Source organism: Heterodontus francisci, chromosome 21, assembly GCF_036365525.1.
Source record: "Heterodontus francisci isolate sHetFra1 chromosome 21, sHetFra1.hap1, whole genome shotgun sequence".
Lineage (NCBI taxonomy): Eukaryota > Metazoa > Chordata > Chondrichthyes > Heterodontiformes > Heterodontidae > Heterodontus > Heterodontus francisci.
Genome location: NC_090391.1, coordinates 57,657,365 through 57,664,108, shown reverse-complemented (window position 1 = coordinate 57,664,108; position 6,744 = coordinate 57,657,365).

The window sequence follows — 6,744 nt, the reverse complement described above, 5'->3', positions numbered from 1 at the left end:
TGGTTGGTCAGACATTGTGTGGGAGAGTGAATTTCTTTCTGTCGCTGGTTAATCCTGTCTTGTTCTGTTGTCTCTCCCTCCCTCTTTCCTGCCCAAGTTCTGCTGAAGAATCTTGCCAATGAGATGACGAAGGACTCTGCAGAGTTTGAGCGCCAATTGGCCTCGTTCTCTGTATCTTACCATGCGAACCTATAGCTCAAGGCCCAGATGGACGACGGCCACAGTCTGCTTTTCACCACATTAACCATGCACTGACAGCATGTACAGCAGACGGACGTGAGTGGTTGAATGGCCTCCACCTGTTCCTGTGTAACTGGCTCGAGGGGTGTGAGATCGCCTAATGCAACACTCGGCTGGCAATGGAGCCTGGGAATTTCTTTCTAATTGTTTCATGACAGAATGGGTACATGAGTACCACAGCACACAGGGAGAAATTGAGAACTATATGGTGAGCTTTTGAGATAGCCCAGGCAGACTTGTGTCTCACCAAAGTAGCTCGGATCCAAACTGATCAATCAGGTGAGAGGGTTGTGAACGGCTACAAGGAAGTGAAACGGCAGTTTGTTCTGCAAGAATCAGAGCGGAATCAGCATTGATTTCAATTTACTTTAGTTCAAAAGTGAAAATTCCATCTATTCCAAGGAAGAGGAAGGACCATGCCATCTTTAAACTACATATCGGCAGAGACAGGAGTTGGCCTTGAACTCCATACCTGGGAGATCGAACCTGGCTTTCGCTATTGAACTGAGACTGAGGTACATCCTTCCTCTGAAACTTGCAAGCTTTTTTTCATTATTTCTTTCGTGAACCGGAAATTGAAAAGGCAAATGAAACAGTCCTGCACTTTTTTGAGTCCTCACCACGGAGAAAGCGAGTTTTTCAGCAAACTGTTTTAAAACCATCAGACCTACTCTCCTTTAGTTTTAATATCTAATGTTTTTTATGTTTGTGTGTGTGTGTGGCTGCGTGCATGAGTGCGTGTGCACTTTTGTGTCTGTATGCATATGAGAGGAAGTGAAGATGCATCTACTTTCAGGTGTTATAGAATAAACATTTATCTTTCTTTTAAACATATGCAACAACCTGTCATTTGTCCGCAAGGTAAAATACTTTTTAAAAACACAGTCAGCTGTGACGTGCAAAAGGGAAAACCAGCCCTTTAATCTCCCCTTTTGCCCATAACCAGTTGGAGGCTCGTCGAGTGTCTGAAACATTAGTTTAGATGAGTGATTTGGAAACTGGACGAACATTGATTGCTAAAATTATTTTTAAACAGCAGCAGATTTTCTCATATATTTACGGTTATAAGCACTTAAGACGTGTGATGCCAAAGTGTTTGAGAGCAGGGAGAATCATCTTGGGGTGAATTAAGTGTATGAACAGTTGAGGACCTAAAGACTGTAGCTAACCAGGTGGGAGTCACTGTAAAGCCGAAAGCAAGGAAGCCTGAAAGCCTTAAAACTCTAGCTAGTCGTTTTAATATTGTTCCAGAAACAGAACAAACAGGTATGGAATATGAGAATGAGAAAAGTATACCAGCAGAACCTGCCATACGGAAATTGGAATTAGAGTTTCAAAGTCAGAAAAGTCAGTTTGAGTTAGTCAGCGAAAGAGTGAAATTACAATGTGCACGTGCCACCAGCAATTCAAATATTGACCCCAATTCGGAGCAAAGCTTTAATTTTATGAGACTTTTGCAATTATTGCCCAAATCTAATGATGTTAATATCTAATCGTGCTTTATCTCTTTGGATAAAATTATCCCCATTCTCTTTTGCAAATATTCTGCCAGTAACCCCAAAACAACAATTATCCCAAGAACATACTGGATCCACTGTTTCACTCAGGAGGTAGTGATACTGAAACAATGATATGCTGTTCTCAATAAGCTGAGCATTTGAGACTGAAATGATTTTGTTATTTCTACCTGTCTCCTAAAGTGCTGCAAAGTCCCATTCCTACAGTTAATGAGCTGTTAGAATGTTAATGTATTAATACAGCTGCTGTCCAGCAGGCCCCCATCTCAATATATCAGCACAGATTGCTGCAGCAGGGCTGACTTTAATGCTGCTCTGAAAACTTGCTGTTCTTCCCACACTCCTTAACTAACTGTAACTGAAGGAAGTTATTCTAAGCTCAAGCTATCTTAATACCAGTTTAAGAAGTGGGCAGAGCTATCAAGTGCTGCAGTCAGATGGTTGTTCTTACCTGTGATTGCAAAGTGCTTCGAATAATTGAGAGTACGGAGATGGTGAGGAATCAGCAAGTGAACACTTTCCCCACAGTTTAGTGTCTCAATGTTCGACTTACAAATTCCTCTTTAAACTGGAAATCTTTGATGAGAAGCCAGTCCTCAAGCTGAAAGGCAGTGAGACGATATGGAACAGCAAATAATATATCGACTGCCAACTAATTTCATATAGGGACGGGAGTTCTCCCTCTGTCTCTCTGTCTCTGTCTCCGTCTCTCTCTCTCTCTCTCTGTCTCTCTCGCTCTCTCTCTCTCTCTCTCTCTCTCTCATATTTCCACTTTCTAGGTAGAGATGAAAACCTTGCAATGAAATGCCAGTTCATTTGCATTTTGTTAATTTCAAGGGAAAACTTTATTTGTGCCATAAAACGCTGGCAAAGGCATGAATGCAACTCTTTAAAATGTTTGCGAGCTGCCGTTTAACAATATGTAAACAATTGCAAATTTTATGTTGCTGATAACATTGAAAATGAAGTAATTTTCACAAATAAGGTAAGGACACATTGTTCCGCCCTGATGTAAACATGGACCATCCAGTATTTTAAAGAGAATCAAAAACATTTTAATCACAGACACTAACTTTAGTGATGTCTGCAATGTTAGTATTTAACAGCTTCCTGTTACAGTAATCTGACTGTAAATTGCTTTCAACTCTCTTCCTCTTATTTTCCTTGATGGATTTTGAATTCTATCACTGACCTGCTGCTTTTCGATTGCCCTATTGTCTTTTTCTTACAAAGCCTCAATGTTAAAGCTTTCATTTACAATTGTTCAGTAGAACAATTCCCACTTTTTTCCAGTAGTGATACACGAGGGATAATTTCTCAGTGTTAGTGGCCACTTTCCCCAAATATATTTGGAAGAGCCACGAACAAAACTGTGGTCTTGCAAGTACATTTTATCAAGATGTTCTTGGGCGAATGGCTTGTACAAGAAGGGACAATTGCAACCAGTCATTCTGAAATCCTTTTCTGAACATACAGAGATTCTGCTGTGTCTTGTTGTGCTGCTTAAGTTCACAAATTACTCTAATATCCTGAATTAAAGTAAGGTCCCGCTGAGAACTCCTATTTACTATACAGGCGCTTTAACCAAGTAAGCCACAAAGCCAAAGCACAATCTCTTGCTTTCCCTGAACTGCACAACATTGCCTATGTGTACCATTGTTTCATCATCTCTGGGCTCTTTCTGAATGGGTGAGTTTTATCTCTGTATGAGTGAGCAGGAATCTTGAAGATACATTTGGAGGTTTCCCTATACATCTTTCAGATCTCCGTCTTTCCACAAACGTTGTCCAAACGCACAAATAAGGGAATCACACACAGCAATCTGTGAATATTTTCCACTAGACATTGGCAGACGACAATCTTGATTGTGTGGAGTTTCTATTTATTCAGACTCACATCTGGTATAAAGGTAACCAGGCTCCAGACATGATTCAGCCACAGAGTTTTCTGATCAGATGTGCTCTCGCTGTGACAAAAGGTGATGACCCTTCCTTTTCCCGAGGTATCTGAGACACTGCTTCATAAATTCTAACTTTGTGACAAATGGCGCCTTCCAAGTTCCTCCCACCGCCACATGAGACATCCAGGAGAAACAACATTCCCTGTCAGAGTTCAGAAGAAAGGTTTCAAACAACTGCAGCAAAGGAGGAAGGGGAAGAAATAAAATAAGGATTGTGATAGGGCAGAAAGAAGGATGAAGGAAATGACAGAAGTGATGATTGTGCGAGTCAGAAGGAGATGGGAATGGACAATAAAAGAAACAAAGGATGGGTTTAGAAGAGCTGGTGATGACAAAATCAGATTCATTACCTGCAATTGCTTTCTGTAGCAATGAGAGCAGTGGTTATGATCTGAAATTATTGAATTCAATGTTGATTCGGTAATGCTGTAAAGTCTCTAATCGTAGGATGCCGTGCTGTTCCTGGAACTTCTTTTAGACAGACAGTTCAAAAGACTAACTTTATTTCTCTGCTTGAATCCCACTCTTATCTCTCTGTCCTCGACCTCCTTACATTGTTCTACTGAAGGTCAATGGAAGCTCGAGGAACAGCACTTAATTTTTCCGATCAGGAACATCATCGCATTCCAGACTCACCATTGATCTCAACAACTCAAGATCATAGCAAATGCTCCCATTTCTTCAGACATAAACAGGAAGGCAGCGTGTAAATAGCAGAGAGCTGAAAGTAGCAGTTCTTGGGCCTGAGCCATTTCAATGTAACAAATGCAGGGACTGAGTGTGATGTTTACAAGTTTACTGATGATGAAAAGTGAAGTGTTAGTGTAAAGAGTGAGGAGGATGTAAAGATCCTACACTTGAGTATAAATTTGTTAAGTGATTGGGAAAACGAAAGCTGACAGATTAGAGAATATTGTTGGAGAATGTGAAAATGATCCGATTTGTCAGGAAGAATAGAAAAGTAGATTTTGTTGGACAGAGAAATATTTGAAAATGTTGGTGTTCAGAGGGATTTGAGGGTGCTGGTTCAGAACTCACAGAAAGTTTATATGCAGTTACTGCAAGAAATAATGAAGGCAAATAATATAGGATATAGGAAATAGGAGCAGGAGTCGGGCATTTGGTTCACTGAGCATGCTCCGTGATTCAAACAGATCATGCTGATCATCTACCTCAACGTGAATTTTCTCGCTATCCGCATTACCCTTGCTGTCATTAGTGCACAGACATCAATTGAATTCTGTCTTGAACATGCTCAATGATTGAGCTTCCAGAGCTCTCTGAGGTAGATAATTCCACAGATTCACCACCCTCTGAGTGAAGAAATTCCTCCTCATCTCAGTCTTAAATAACCTGCCCCTTATTCTGATAATATGTTGCCTGGTTCCAGTCTCACCAGCAGGGGAAACATCCTATCCACATCCACCCTGTCATGCCCTGTAAGAATTTTGGAAGTTTCAATGAGATCACCTCTCATTCTTCAAAACTCGAGAGAATACACGTCCAGTTTTCTCAATCTCTCCTCACAAAGCAACCTCGCCATCCCAGGGATTAGTCTGGTGAACCTGCGTTGCACTCCCTCTATGGTAAGTATATCCTTCCTCAGAAAAGGAGACCAAAACTGTCCACAATAGTCCAGGTGCAGTCACAGCAAGGTGCTATACAACTGAATCAATGCATATTTACTCTTGTATTCAAATCCCCTTGCGAAGAACGCCGACATGCCATTTGCCTTCTTAATTATTTGCTTCACCTACATACTAACTTTTCGTGATTCGTGAACAAGGACACCCAGGTCTCTTTGGACATGAACACTTCCCAACATCTCACTATTTAAGAAATGCTCTGCCTTTCTGCTTCTTTTTCTACCAACGTGGATTAAAGAAACATTAACAAAGGAGCAGGCATAGGCCATTCAGTCCTTCGAGCCTGCTCCGCCATTCAATAAGATCATGGCTGATCATCCAAACTGAGTGCGCTATTTCAATTTTCTCTCGATATCCCTTGACCGCTTTTCCCTATGAGCGATATCTATCTCTGCCTCGAATATATTAAATGATGTGGCCTCAACTAGTTTCTGTGGCAGAGAATTCCACAGGGTCACCACTCTCATGGTGAATAAATCCTTCCTCATCTCAGTCCTAAATGCCTCAACCTTTATCCTTAGACTGTGACCCCCTGTCCTGGACTCCCCGCCATCGGGAACATCCTTCCTTCATCTATCCTGTGCAGTCCTGTGAGAATTCTGTAGGTTTCTATGAGATCCCCTCACATTCTTCCAAACTTTAGCGAATACAAGCCTAATCGACCCAATCTCTCTGGTGAAATTCCGCTGCACTCCCTCCATATCAGGAACACCCTTCCTCAGGTAATGAGACCAAAGCTGCACGAAATACTCTCGATGTGGTCTCACCAAGGCATCCTTGCTTCTACACTCGTATCCTCTCGCTGTGAAGGCCAATATACCATTTGCCTTCTGAACTGCTTGCTGCACCTGCATGCGTTTTTTTAGCTACTGGTGCACAAGGGCACTAAGGTCTCGCTGCATCTCCACCTTTCCCAATCTATCGCCGTTCAGATAATAATATGTCTTTTTGTTTTTGCCACCAAAGTGGATAGCCTCACATTTATCCACATTATACTGCATCTGCCATGTATTTGTCCAGTCACTCACTCAACATGTTCCAATCACACTGGGGCTTCTCTGCATCTTCCTCACAGCTCACACTCCCACCCAGTTTTGTGTCATCTGCAACTTGGATTTATTATAGTTAATTCCCTCATCTATATCATTAATATATATTGTGAAAACCTGGGTTCCCAGCACTGATCCCTACGGTACCCCACGAGTCACTGACTGCCACTCAGATGAAGAGCCGTTCATTCCTCCTGTTTGTTTCCTGTCTGCCAACTAGTTCTCTATCCATGTCAGTACCTTACTCCCAATCACATGTGCTTTTATTTTTCACGCTAATCTCTTATGTGAGAGTTTACCGAAAGACTTATGAAAGTCCAAATAAAGCACAC